Source organism: Tupaia chinensis, unplaced genomic scaffold (assembly GCF_000334495.1).
Source record: "Tupaia chinensis unplaced genomic scaffold, TupChi_1.0 Scaffold000076_1, whole genome shotgun sequence".
NCBI lineage: Eukaryota > Metazoa > Chordata > Mammalia > Scandentia > Tupaiidae > Tupaia > Tupaia belangeri.
The window spans coordinates 4426496-4441633 of NW_006159536.1; the positions used below are offsets into that span (position 1 = coordinate 4426496).

General features: G+C 40.0%; 1 pseudogene; it reads left to right on the plus strand.

The window, feature by feature from the left end:
* The first annotated feature begins 6172 nt into the window (after positions 1–6172).
* On the plus strand, positions 6173–6632 carry LOC102473469 (mitochondrial fission 1 protein pseudogene; annotated as a pseudogene).
* The last annotated feature ends 8506 nt before the right edge of the window (positions 6633–15138 follow it).

A 15138-nucleotide genomic window follows, 5' to 3' on the forward strand; every position in this document is an offset into this window, starting at 1 on the left:
GGAAAGAGCTGGTGGGAAACTTTTCGACCTTAGGTGTCTTCTCTATGTACCACACTCTAATGCCACACCATATTCATTTTGGGTTTCTTTCTTTTCTTCTTTTGGTATAGGGCGTGTGCATTCGCTGGAGAGAGATAGAGAAAAAGAAACAGAGAAAGTGAGAAAGCGCCCTCTCAAGGGTGATGACCAGGATACAATTTCTTCTTTTCCGTTCTCATTTAGAGATTTTGGGCCCACATGTACATGCACCTAGTGTGTTTTCCAAGCCACCAGGTCTGGGACTTGAATCATACAATTGGCCGTGTAAGGATTCAGCCACCTTAACCACTATGCCCCTGGCTAGCCCATATTCTTTGTTTTTAAATCCACACAAACAATCCAAACAAGTCTGTAAGGTATGTACGAATATAAGATTTTATAACAAGCAAAAGCTACATATGAGAGGATCAATTCACTAGGGAAATTTTAATGTTATAATGTGATCAAAACGAAAATTAGCACCATTTTTTTTTTAACTTTTGTCATTGAGTATATGCCTTTGCCAGAGAGACAGAAAGAGGGAAAGTGAGAAATCATCCTCTAAGGGGGATAACCATACTGCAATCCCTTCTCTCCATTCTCCCCTCAGGGTTTTGGGCATGCAGACACACACACACACACACACACACACACACACACACACACACACACACAGTTGGTTTTTCAAGGCTCTGGCTCAGGATTCGATCTTTGGTTGGCATGTGGGAATCTGGTGCCTTAACCACAATGCCACCTACTAACCTTGGCATCATAGTTTGGAACTTCCATTTTAGTAAAAAAGCTATCTATCATTTACATTATTTAATCCTTTGTTTATCTTAATAATAGATCACAGGGATTATAAGAATGTGTATGCAACCCAAGGCCAATAATAGTGCTGGAGATGATAGAAAAAGAAAGATTCTTTCGGTTAAAAATGTCAAACATTTAAAAAAGAGAATAGTGTAGTGAAACTCCATAAAGCAGGTTCTATCTAGATTCAACCTGTACCAATATCTTTATATTCTAAACTATGTTAAGGCAAATAAGGACCTTATGTTATCTCAGCCCTACTAATGGATAATAAACATAATTTTTAAAGAGAGGATCTTATCTTTGTTGACCAGGATTTTAGCCTGAAATAAAATTAATGTAGAAAAATTAGATTAAATGCTTAATTTTCTGCTTTGATACCCAATTGTCAGAGTGAAGCATTATACACAAGTTACCTTCAATGATGATCAAGCAAGTTGTATATGTGTATATATGTTTCAATTTGATTTTGGTTTCATTCCTTTGACCTGACCTCTTTATCTGAATGTCATAATTGACTGGTGATTTGTATGTGTGTGTGTGTGTGTGTGTGTGTGTGTGTGTGTGTGTGTGTGTATTTGATGTTATAACAAATGTTGCCCCATCCGTTTCACCTCAAAACTCACTACTCCTGAAAATGAAGACAGCAAGCACCTGCAACTCTCCACCTGAGAGTTTTGTCTCACCCTATGCACAAGGCAGGTGAAAGTTACAGGGAATTAAGACACTGTGATATACCTTCATCAACCATGTAGAAACACAGTATGAGGTATGCCCCAGCTGTTTCTCTGGAGTGTCAGCAGGATAGCAGAATGAGCCCCAGTTGCCACCACTGCAACCTCTAAACATACCTTATATTGGCTTCCTACACTATCCTAAACCTCTTTCGTATGGAGTCTTCTAGTGAAACACATGCACTGCTGCTTCTGTGGCAATCCAGCCTAAGCAAGCTGATCCAAGAGTGGGTATAACAAGCAGAATCTCATATAGAATTTGTGGCCTAGTAGTTGGGAGAGCTGGATCCTACATGGCTGTCTGTGGTTGGAATCCTGATCCAGGAACTTGAAGAACAAGCTGGGCACAGTGTGCGTGCATGTTCAAAACCCTGACAAGTTGGAGAAACCGAGGAGAAGGTTTTGCAGCATGGCAATGCCTTATTGGAGGATTCTTTTTCCCCTTCTGTATTTCTCTGGTGACCAAATACTCCTTGCGGCAATTAAGAAAATAAAGGAAGAAGAAGAAGAAGAAGAAGAAGAAAAGAAGAAGAAAAGAAGAAGAAGAAAAGAAGAAGGAGAAGGAGAAAGGGAGAGGGAGAGATGGAGGGGAAGAAGGAGAGGAGGGGAAGGGGGAGGAGAGGAGAAGGGGAGAGGAGGGGAGGGGGAGGAGAAGAAGCAGCTCAATCTCAGAATAGACTGCTGATTGGAGAGATAAGGTAGTTCCCACTATAGGAAAATAAGACTACCTCTGACAGCATAGCATCACAATTCCTTCTTTTTTTTTAAAGAGAGATTTTCACTATAGGGTGTGTGTGCTTACTAGAAAGACAGTGAGATACAAAGAGAGAGAGAAAGTGAGAAATCATCCCCCAGGGGTATGGCCATGCCACAATCCCTTCTCCTCTATTCTTCTCTCAGGATTTTGGGCATGCATGCACATGCACCTGACTTGAATTTCAAGTCACCAGATCCAGGACTTGAACCACAGCTGGCCATATGAGAGTCCAGTGTATTAACCACTAAGTTACCTGCTGGCTCCGGCATCACAATTTCTTAGCCTTCACCTATGATGGCTTAAGATGGGAAACATGTGGAAGGAGTGTTCAGGCATGCACAACGCTCTAGTGTTTGAGAGAGATGGTGGCAGGCAGAAGTAATTATGAGGACTGGGCAATTAGTCGGTTGTTGCTAAAATTCACAGGACAGAAGATAATAACAGGATGAGTAATCTATGAATACAGGGCATGGGATGAAAGCCAGAGAGTCTCAATGACAGTGTTGACAGTGTTTTAAGAAATCATCTCTTTTTTTTTTTAAGAGTTTTCTGCCTTAAAGTGTGTTTGCTCATGAGAGAGAAAGAGACAGACATAGTGAGAAATGACTCCCCAGGGTGGGTGGCTATGCCTCAATCCCTTCTCTTCCATATGTCCCCCAGGATCTTGGCATACATGCACATGTGTCTGGTGTGATTTAGAAGCCACTGGGTTCAAGACTCGAACAGCAGTTCAGTAATGTGGGAATCCAGAGAGGTAACTGCTATGCCATCTGCTGGTCCCAAGTATCTCCTCTTCTAAGACAAAGGCTATGCTAAAACTCAGTCCTGAGATTTAAATATAAAAGTGACAAAACTACAGAAAGGCTGAATTCACAGTTCTTGTGTCTCCTATACTAAAGTCAGAATTCCAAGGCTTAGAATGAGGATTTCCAGCTGGTTGTGTTCGAGCACTGTCAATATCCAGAGATTCCTCTGAAATCTCTCTGTATCAGCAGGGAGAATCCTTTCCCACTGCCTAATGGGAAGCAACCTTCCATTTGCTGGAGACCATACAAAGCCCTTATCTGAGACAGATGCCCTTTAAGATATTTGTTCTTAATATCTCTACTTCTTCCTGTCTCTTTTTATTGCCTCTTGATCTGTGTTGTCCACTCCAATAGGCACTAGGCACACGGCACACACTATATACCAATTAGAATGAAATAAAATTAAAATTTTGAGGGAGAGTGAGATGGTAACACGGTATAACATAGTGCCTTGTGAGGTTGACCCAGATGGAAGGGTTCTAGGTTCACCCATATCCTGTGACCCATGGTTGGCTTAGGCTGGAGGTAGATAGTAGTGTAAAGGCCCTTATGGGAGACCAGCAGATGGTGTAATGAGTACACCGCTGGACTCCCACATAGTCCACCACGGTTCAAGTCCTGGACTCGGTGGTTTAAACTTCACGTAGGGCACATGTGTGTGTGTGCCCAAGACCCCGAGAAGAGAATGGAGGAGAAGGGATTGTGGCATGGCCATTCCCTTGGGGGGGGGGTGATTTCTGTCTGTCTTTCTGTCTCTCTGGAGAATGCACATCTCTATAGCAAAAATTCCCTATCAAAAAACCGAACAACAACAATTTAAAAAAACCTTGTTGGGATGTCCTCCCTCTCTCATTAAAGGAGGAAAGAGATAAAAAAAAAAAATTTAAGACAAAAATTTTTTCTTAGTCACATTGGCTAAATTTACAGTACTCATTACCACGTGGCTAGTGTCTACCATGTTGGATACTTTACATTATAGACCGTTTCTATCATTTGGGAACATTTTATTGGACAATGCTGATTTAGACCAGGGAGTAACAAACTTATTTATAAAGAGTCAGACTGCAAGTATTTTAGTCATGGCAGGCTGTATGGTTCCTGTTGCTACTATTCATCTCTGTCCTTGTAGCATTGACCATACATAAGCAAACACATGGCTGTGTTTCTTATTTTACAACAGTTTTAGATGGCCAGCTCATGAGCCCTGGTTTGCCAGTCTCTGGTATATACCAAAATATCAGCATTGATTCTTAATATGGTATAAGTACAACAAAAAGCATAGGCTACCTTAGGCAAAAAAGAAAGGGAATTATTCAGCAAAGGGCTTTTATATACCAATGTTTCAGAATAACATCCTGTGAATGTAATTTGAGGCTGCTAAGAGAGGATGATTATAAATTTAGACAGGGAAGAGTGTATTGATATGAGTGCAGGCAAGATTTAACATCCTGGCAAGGACTTCTGGAGCCGAGCCTGGTCTATTGCAGGAATGGCTCCTTAATTCTCGAGCTTACTATTTTCTGGAGGCCTATAGTAAATGAAGAAGAGATGCCAGGTTATCTTGGCAGAGTATTAAGGAAAGGGTCAAAAGGATCAGAAATTTGGACATGCTTGAATGGATTTATTACATAATAATAATAAACCCCAGTTGCCTATATTCCTTAGGAGGCTGAGAGGATACCCCCTTCACTAAAGCAATACAAGAACAAGAGGAGCTGATGGTTTTTGTCATTTGGAAGATTGATGGAATGGAAGTGGGAGAGAGTGGAAAGGCAGGTTGCTATAGACCTGGGCTACTAAGTATCAATAGAGATGATAAACTTTTGGCATAGGAGAGGGCAGATGGCAGCACTTAACCATTGGAGACAAGGTGAATGCAATTTCCATAATAGATAGCACAGCTGGAAAGACAATAAGGAGCCTTAGGAATCTGAGAAAATGTCTAATAGACCATAGTATTTCTAGGGGCAAGAAAGATAGGCAGCTGAGGATGGTGTTGCTTGACTTTTACACAAGCAAAGATCAGTCATAATGAGCACAAAGCTAATGTTAAAACACCAGATTGAAAAATCATGATTTCTCACACTGTTCTCATACCCAGAGTACCTTAATCGGAAGGGAAACCATTCCTTTTGAGAAGATATGCTGAATGTATGTACAATAGCTATTTTCCCAGTCCATCCCCAATGACTTAGGGCCATTTACAGATAACTGTACACTTGGGGAAAGTGGATCTTTCAAGGACTGGTACTGGATCATAGGCAATACTGATAAATGAAGAGAATCAAAATGCTTATGAGGACTATGGAAGCCATATGATAAATGTTCTTCTCACAGGAAAAACAGAATATGTGGCTATACCCTATTATGATTTTCCTAGCTCCTGAATGCATCCTCAGAATGGATTCACCTAAAAGTTGACAGAACCCTCCTGTTCATGATTTGATCTTGTGGAATAGGAATGTAATTTAAAAAGCTGGAGGGGTGTTATGATAAGAGAAGTTAATGGGAGGGTGGAAGGCTGAATACTGGCCCCTCAAAGCTGTCCATGTCCTACTCTTGGAATGTGTTCAGTTACACTGCAAAAGGTAAGCAAAGCTGAAAAGAAACTAAAGTTGGGAATCAGTTAACCTTAAGAGTTCCTAGACTATCTGGGTGGCCCAGCATAATCACAAGAGCCTCAAAGAGGGAGGCAGAGTTAGTCAGAGATCTGATGCTACACTGCTGTCTCTGAAGATGGAGTAAGGTGTTGCAAGCCAAAGAATGCAGACATTCTCTAGATGCTGGAAAAATCAAGGAAACACGTTCTTCTCTAGGTCCTCCAGAATGAAAATACCTCTGCCATTCCTTGATTTTATCCCACGAGAACCATTTTGGACTTCTGACCTCCAGCACTCTAAGCAGTAAGTTTTTGTTGTACGACCACCAACTTTGTGGTCATTTATTCTTGCATCAGTAGAAAACTAAAATAGGGGCCCCTGCCATTGGGCCATGGAGTCTGTGGCACAGTAGTCTGTGGTGTGAGGATTGCAGGGGAGGTGGTCATGCAGGCCGTGCTGAATGAGCTGCTGTCTATGGACGACCTGCTGAAGTTTGAAAAGAAATTTTAGTCTGAGCAGGGGGAAGGTTCAGTTTCCAAGAGCATGCGGTTTGAATATGCCTGGTGCACTTGGTGTGGATCAAGTACAATGATGACATCCATAGAAGCATCAGACTGCTTGAGGAGCTGCCACCAGAGGGAACAAAGAGGAGCAGTGGGATTATATTTTCTACCTGGTCGTGGGAAATTACCAGCTCAAAGAATATAAAAAGGCTCTGAAGTATGTGCAAGGGCTGCTGCAGACAGAGCCCCAGAATAACCAGGCCAAGCAACTGGAATGGCTCATTGACCAGGCCATGAAGAAAGATGGACCAGTGGGCTTGGCCATCATTGGAGGCATGGCCCAGGGCATGGCAGGACTGACTATATTCATAGGATTTACTGTGTCCAAGTCCAAATCCTGAAGGAACCTGCACCTCCTCCTCTGCCCAAGGAGACTGGGGAGCCCATGGACAACACTGGAAGAGGATCCTGTTCATCCTCACAGTCCCTCTCCTGTTCTTACTCTGCACCCCTGTCACTGTCATCTATGGCCAGGAACAGCAATCTGTAACCTGAGACCTGATCTTTTGCCCCAAGTCACATACTGTGGGATGGGTGTAAATAAAATCGGGCTGTGGCTTGGGAAAAACAAACAAACAGACAAACTAAGCAAAAACAGGAAACTCTTGGATCCGTGCTCCTAAAGCAGTGACGCAGGAGCACCTCCATTTTAAATTCCTCTCTATATTGGAAACTAGCTTTCTCTTTTTGCCTAGAGTAAACAGAGTGATTAACATTCCCACTGTCTTTGCTAAATAACCCAAAACTCCCCACCTTAAGATATATCTTAGTGATGTAATAAACGCCCAACGCCTTGCCCTAGCCATAAGGTCATTAAGATTCCACTGTATTTAATCAAAGGTCTAGAGATCATTAACCTGCTTGACCTGACTTCTGTAACTGCTTTATACATAGGAATCTCCCCTCCTTCCCCTTGTCATTTCCCTCCTCAATGATTACTGCTCCTGCCATGTCAACACAAATGGGGTTTTTGCCTTTATAAGCCCCCTTCTCCCTACTCTTGGGGCTGTGGGGTTTTTGAGAGCCATGAGTCCTCCCGCAGTTCCTGGCCTATTAATCACTAAAACTCCAATAAATTTGGCTGTCTGGATGTCCTCTTATTTCTCGCCGATTAGACTATAGTAACACTCTTACCTCCCATACGTGCAAGGAATGAAAACTAAAGCAGTAACACATCCTGAATGAATGGGAGATATGAGTGCCACTCATATCTCCTAAAAGATGCCAAGGTGGTACATCATAATCCCTGCTAATCTACTAGTGTGGACATGGAAAATTTGCATGGATTCTGGCAGAGGACGGTGAACTATCATGAATTTAAACAAACAGGATCCCCACTTGCAGCCACTGTGCCAAATGTAAAACAGATCAAAACAACCTCCGGTATTTGGAATACAGTTATTGATCTGGTGAATGCATTCTTTTTAATCCCCATCAAAAAGGAGGATAAAAAAAATTTTCAAATTTGCCTAAGAATTCAGTGTACTTATTCATCTACAGCTACACCTCAGGGCTACACTATTGCCCTAGTCTTTATAGTTTTGATATTCCAAAGAACATCGTGTGGGTTCAATTTATTTATTAACAGTGTCATTTTACCAGACCTGGGGAACAGAAAATGTCGGGTACTCCAAATGCCCTGAAATGTCCACAATAGAGTGAAAGAGAAGTCTTGTGAAGACCCTCGGACATCCCACATTGTTAATCTTTTCAGAAGTCCAATATAAAAGTCAAACCTTGAACCTCCTATTGCCAAGAAAGAGGTAGACTTTTATTTTAACATTATCTGTTTAAGTGTTTTGTATATAGTAAAAAGCATAAATTGTAGATGTACACTTTGATGAATGTTACATATGTATATATATAAATAGAGAGAGAGAGAGAGGGAGAGAGAGACAGGGAGGGAATGAGAGAGACAGAAAGAGAGACTGAGAAAGAAGAAAAGAGAGAGAGCATAAGAGAAATATCTCAAGTAATTATGAACCAGACCAAGATATGAACCATATCAAGAACATTCCTATTATCTCAGAGGTTTTACTCATGCCCTTGGCAGGCAGTAACTGCCTCCACAAGTAAAAGTTCTTATGATTTCCATCACACTAGATTAACTTAAACTATTTTTCACTCCACTTAAATGAAATCGTAGTATGTATAACTGTTGTGTTTGGAACTTGGCTCAGTGTGATGTTTTTGAGATTTATCTGTTTTTGTTTGTTTCAGTTGATTGTTCTTGGGGGGGGGCAGTGTTACATTGTATGTATTACCTAAAATATGATTATCTAGTCCAATTGACAGACACTTCAGTTCTTTCAGTTTTGACATATTAGGAATAAAAATTCTATGAATATTCATGAACAAGTCTTTTTGTGGACATGTGGGTGTACTCATTTATTTTGGGTATATGGCAGTGGCGTGGAGGTTAAGGCAGCTGGATCCTACATGACTGACTGTGTGGTTTGAGTCCTGGACCCGATGGCTTGAAAATCACACTGGGTGTATATATGTACATGCCCAAAATCCTGAAAAGAGAATGAAGAATGGATTGAGGTATGGTCATTCTCCTGGGGGGTGATCTCTCACTTTTTTTTTTCCTCTCTGTCCTCTCTCCAGTGAGCACACATGCCTTGTAGCAAAACCGAACCAAACCAAACCAAACTAAACCAAATGAAATAAACAAAATTACTAGTTACAAGGTGAACGTATATTTAATTTTATTAGAAGCTTCCAAATAATTTTCCAAAGTGATTGAAACATTTTACACCTCCACCAGCAATGTATAAGAGTTCTAATGTCTCCATATCCTTACAAACACTTGGTTTTGTCAATCTTTGAAAGATTTGTCATTTTCATAATGTATGTGTGTGTAATAACATCTCGTTGTGGTTTTAATTTTCAGTTCCCAATGATTAATGAAGTTGAGTGCCTATTCATATGCTCAATGGCCATTTGGTATCATCTTTTGGGAGGTGCCCATTAAGTCTTTACTTATTATTTTACTGAGATATTTGTCTTTTCTTACTGGCCTGTAGTTTATTATATACCCTGAATATGAATTTATTGTCAGATATACATATTGCAAATATTCTATCATAGAGCTTCCATTTTTACTTTATTAAATATGTCTTTTGATGAGAACTTTTAAATTTTAATGAAGTCTAATTAAACTTTTTTTTTTCTTTTGTTGTTAGTGATCTTGGCATTGGGCTTAAGAAATCTTCCTTTATCCTTAGGTCACTGATACTTTCCTCCATTTTAGTCTAGAAACTATAGTTTATGTCTTTCCACTTTGGTCTATGATCGATATAAAATGATTTATATGTATAGCATGAATTAGTGGTCAAGGTTCACTTTGTCCCTGAAGGGATGCCCTATTGCTTCAGCATTGTTTATTGAAAAGACTTCCTTGCTTCTCTGTAACACCTTTGCTGGCATTCAATAAAGGCATTTGTGGGACCAGGAGGTGGCTTAACAGTTATGATGCTGGACTCCTATGTGGCCAACTGTGATGAATCCTGGACCCAATGACTTGGAACTCATGCCAGGCATGTGTGCATGCATGCCCCAGATCCTGAGAGGAAATGGAGGAGAAAGATTGTGGCATGGCTATTCCCCCAGGGGGTGATTTCTTGCTTTTCTTTTCTCTCTCTCTCTCTCTGGTGAACACATGCACCCTATGTGAAAAATCCTAAAACAAACAAACAAACAAAAAACAGGCATTTTTTGAAAATCCTGTGATTAAATGTCTGACAGTCTATTTCTTGACTTTCCATTCTGATCCATAGCTATATTAATCTACTCAAATCCAAACACCATACTGTTAATTGCATAGCTTCATAAAAACTTTTCAAATCTAAGTAAATACTACAAATTTTTCTTCATCTTCTGGGCTGTCTTGCCAAATGTAAGTCTTTCGCATTTCCATATAAATTTTAAAAGCATCTTGGCAATTTATGTAAGTAAATGTTGCTGGGATTTTGATTTGGAATTATATTAAACCTATAGATCAATTTAGTGACTTTAATAGGTTGTTTTCATAGATTATAAAATTTTTTGATTCTCTATGTACATAATCATATCCTATGCAAACAAAGACAGTTTTATTTCTTTGTCATCTTTATAAATTTCTTTTTTGTTTTAAAATCTTATTTTACTTATTGGGGGAGAGAGAGATACCCTCAACAGAGTCATACCACAAGCAAGATCCTCTCCCCAGCCAGGATATGGCATGGGCAGGCATGCCCAGCATGGGCAGGTTAACCTTGGATCCAAACCTAAGCCTTCCATGTGGCATTTGGCTTCAGTATCATATAGTTACATCCTATGATCTGTGCCACGGTGACCAGGTCTATATGTATTTATTGCTTTTCTCATTGTTTTTTCCCCATAGGGTGTGTGTATTCACTAGGGAGAGAAGGAAAGTGAGAAATCAGGCCCCTGGGGGAAGGCCACACCACATCCTCCATGTTCCTCTCAAGCATTTGGGCATGCATGTGTGCTTTTCAAATCACCAGGTCTGGAACTCAGTGTTTGGCCATGTAGAAGTCCAGCACCTTAGCCACCATTTCACCTGCTGGGCCCTTCTTTTTCTTACTTTATAACACTGGCCCAGACCCCAAATACAGTGTTGCATAAATGTAAAGATAGTGAAAATCACTGCCTTATTATTCATTTTATCAACTTTATAGTCCCTAAAGAGACCTCCAACTAACATCCTACTTAAAAGATGGAATGTTTTTCCAGATTTTGGAGGAGAGTGTTCTGGGCCTCACGAAAAAGTATCTACTTTCTGAGTCATCCAGTAAATAGTTTGGAGCAATATTCCCAAATCTGTCATATATTGACAGATAATTATTCCTAGGGTGAAAATGAAAAATTAAATTTATGAAGTTGGGCCAGCTGGTGGTGTGGAGGTTAAGGCAGCTGAATTCCTTATGGTTGACTCTATGGTTTGAATCCTGGACCTGGTGGATGGGGAAACACATTGGGTATATTTGTGTGCATGCCCAAAATCCCTAAAAGAGGAAGAAATGGAGAAAAAGGAATTGTGGTATGATCATCCTCCATGGAGATTATTTTATTACTTTGTCTCTCTCTCTTTCTCTCTCTCTGTGTATTTCTCTCTATCAGAGATATGTGCTTTCTGGCAAATTTTAAAAAATAATAAAATCTTTTTTTTTTTTTTGAGAGGATTTGGTATAGGGTGCATGAGGTCACCAGAGAGACAGACAGCGAGAAATCACTCCCCGGGGGGATGGCCACACCGCAATCCCTTCTCCTCCAGTCTCCTCTTGGGATTTTGGGCATGCACGCACACGTGCCCAGCATGAGTTTAAGCCACCAAGACTAGGACTGGAACCACAGTCGACTATATGGGAGTCCAGCAACATAGCCATTATGCCAATAGCGGGTCTCATAAAGTCATATTTTTTAATATATTTGTTTTTTAGAGACATTTTAGGTTTGTAGCAAACTCAAGCAGAAAGAACAGAAAGTTCCCATATACTCCCTAACACTCCCAATCTCCTCTATCAACATCCTCACCATAGTGGCATATTTATTGTACTAGATGAACCTACATTGGAACAGCATATCAACCATGGTTTACATTAGGGTTCACTCTTGCTGTTGTACTGGTTTTGACAAACCTATGACATGTACCCACCCTTGTTGTATCATACAGAATAGTTTTACTGCGTGAAAAATCTTGTGTTCTGACTATTCATCCCTATCTCCTCCCAATCCCTGGCAACCACCAATCTTTATAGTGACCCCATGGTTTTGCCTTTTCCACAATGTCATATAGCTAGAATCATATGGTTTGTAGCCTTTCCAAGTTGGTCTCTTGCACTTAGTAATATGCACTTAAATTTCATCCATGTGTTTTAATGATTTAATAGCTCATTTATTTTTAGTATTGAATAATATTTCATTGCTGGACATGCCATGGTTTATTTATTCATTGACCTATTTAAAGACATCTTGATGGCTTCCAAGTGCTGGCAATCATAAATAAAGCTCTTACTTTTTCATCTGTGCTCAAGTTTGTTTTTTCTTTTCTCCTTTTTTTGGAGAGGTTTTTGCTATAGGGCGCATGCGCTCGCCAGACAGAGACAGATAGAGAGACAGAGAGATAGAAAGCGAGAAATCACCCCCCAGGGGGAATGGCCACGCTGCAATCCCTTCTCCTCCATTCTCCTCCTGGGATCTTGGGCATGCACGCACACATACCCGGCGTGAGTTTTAAGCCACCGGGTCCAGGATGCGAACCACGATCGACTACGTGTGAGTCCAGTGACATAGTCATTACGCTAACTGCTGGTCCCATCTGTGCTCAAGTTTTATATACATATAAGTTTTCAATTCATTTGATGAAATATCAAGGAGCATGGTTGCTGGATTGTGTAGTAAGTGTACGCTTAGTGTGCTTAGTTTTATAAGAAGCTACCAAACTGTTTAACAGTCTTTTTCTTTCTTTTTTCTTCCTTTCTTCCTTTCTTCTTTCTTCCTTTCTTTCTTTCTTCCTTCCTTTCTTTCTTTCAATTTCTTTCTTTCTCTTTCTCTTTCTTTCTTTCTTTCTTTTTCTTCTTTTCTTTCTCCTTTCTTTTCAGAGAGAGATTTTTGCTATAGGGCACATGTGTTCACCAGAGAGATAGAGACAGAAAGTGAGAAATCACCCCCCATGCTACAATCCCTTATCCTCTAGAGATTTTTGGTATGCACACACATGTGCCCAGTTTGAGTTTTGAGCCTCCAAGTCTGAGATTCAAACTGTGAGCAGTCATGTGGGAGTCCAGCAACATAGCCATTACACCATCTGCTGGTCCCCAAGCTGTTTTTAGACTTCCTCAGCACCATTTCGTAGTGTTGTGTATGGAATTTGGGGCATTCTAATTGGTATATAGTAGAATCTCAAAATTATTTTACTTTACAATTCCCTAATGATGTAGGATGGTGAGTGTCGTTTCATATGCTTATTTTCCATCTGCGTATCTTTTCTGGTGGGGTATCTTCTCTGTTGTTTTCTTTTTAAGTCAAGTCGTTCATTTAATTATTGTCATAGACTAAATGTTTCCACAAAATTTGCGTGTTGAAACCTAATCCCCAATGTTATGATATTTGGAGATAGGGGGCTATGGAAGCTGATTGGGTCAGGAGAATGGAGCCCTTGTGAATAGTATCATTCCTCCTATAAAAGGGACATCGGAGAGCTCCCTGTTCCTTTCTACATGTGAAGACAGACAGCAAAATGATACCAATCTATGAACCAGGATATGAGCTCTCATGCTCATCAGACACCAAGTCTGACTGTGCCTTGATCTTGGGGCTTCTCAGTCTCTAGTACTGTGAGAAATAAATTTCTGTTGTTTATAAGACACTCAGTCTTTGGTCTCTGTTATAGCAGCCTGAATAGACTAAGACACTTACCACTGAGTTTTAAGATGCCTTTGTATATTTTGGATAACAGTCATTTAATAGATAAGTCTTGCAAATATTTTCTCCTAGTCTTTCCCTTGTCTTTTCATCCTCTTGACAGTGTGTTTACAGAACAGAGTCTTTTATGTTAATGAAGTTTGGTTTATCTATGATTTCTTTCATGGATCATGTCTTTGGTCTTGTGTCTAATAAGCTATGACCATACCCTCAGGTCATCTATGTTTTCTCCTATATTATCTTCTAGTAGTTTTAGTTTTGTGCTTTACATTTAGGTCTATGATCCATTTTGAGTTCATCTGTGTCTAGTGTGTAAGATCTACATCTAGTTTTAAGTCTTCTACATGTGGTTATCTAGCTATTCCTGCATGATATGTTGAAAAGACTATCTTTTTTCCAAGGTTATACATTTTGAAAACATATCATAGCACTATGGATATAAAGAAGTCTAAAGGCAGTAAATTTCAGAGAGAGATGAATCTTTCTTAGATGGACAGATATTACAGTTACTTTTCACAACTCTGTGAAGTCAGATTATTATTAAATTTTGTGCTCAAGGTCACTTAGCCCAATCCCCAAGAGTACAGAGTAAGTGAAAAAACTCACCAGTGACCTCCTATTTGCCAAAATCGATAAAAACACTTTTCATCTTATCTCACTGGCAAGATTTTGGCAATGTTAATGATAATCTTGAAAATTCTCTCCGATGACTACTGTGACACTGAATTTTTCCTCATTTTATTCTGTCCCTTCCTTCTCAATTCTCTTTTCTCATCTCTGTGATCGTTGCTTCTCCAGAATTTCAAAGTCAAAGTTCTTGTCAATGTTTTCCCTATGCAAAGATATTTCTCAATTCTAGTGGCCCAAACGTCTGCTAACAAATCTCCAAATATTGACTACCAATTCAGATATGTCTCCTAATTGCCTTGCAGGAGCTCCATCCACCTGAATTATCCCACAGCAGCTCAAACTCAACCTTTTGGGTTGGTTGGTTTCAAGAATGGAATTCCAATAGTTCCCCCCCCACCCCCTTATCCTTGGTTTTGCTTTCCACAGTGTCAGTTACTCACAGTCAATTGCAAGTTGCCTGGAAATAGTAAAAGGACAATTCTAGAAATAAACAATTTGTAAATTTTAAGTTGCATACCATTCTGTGTACTATCATGAAATTGGGTGTAGTCCTGCTCTGTCCCACCCAGGCCATGACTCAGCCCTTTATTCATAATATCTATGCTGCTGGGGCTAGCAGGTGGCGTGGTGGTTTAAAGGCGCTAAACTCCCTCATGGCTGACCACGGTTCAAGTCTTGGACCTGGAGGCTTGCTTTCTCATTTTCCCTCTTTCTCTCTTTCTCTCTCTGTCCCTCTCTGGTTGAATTTAAACAACAATGAATAAATAAATAAAGTTAAATAAAATG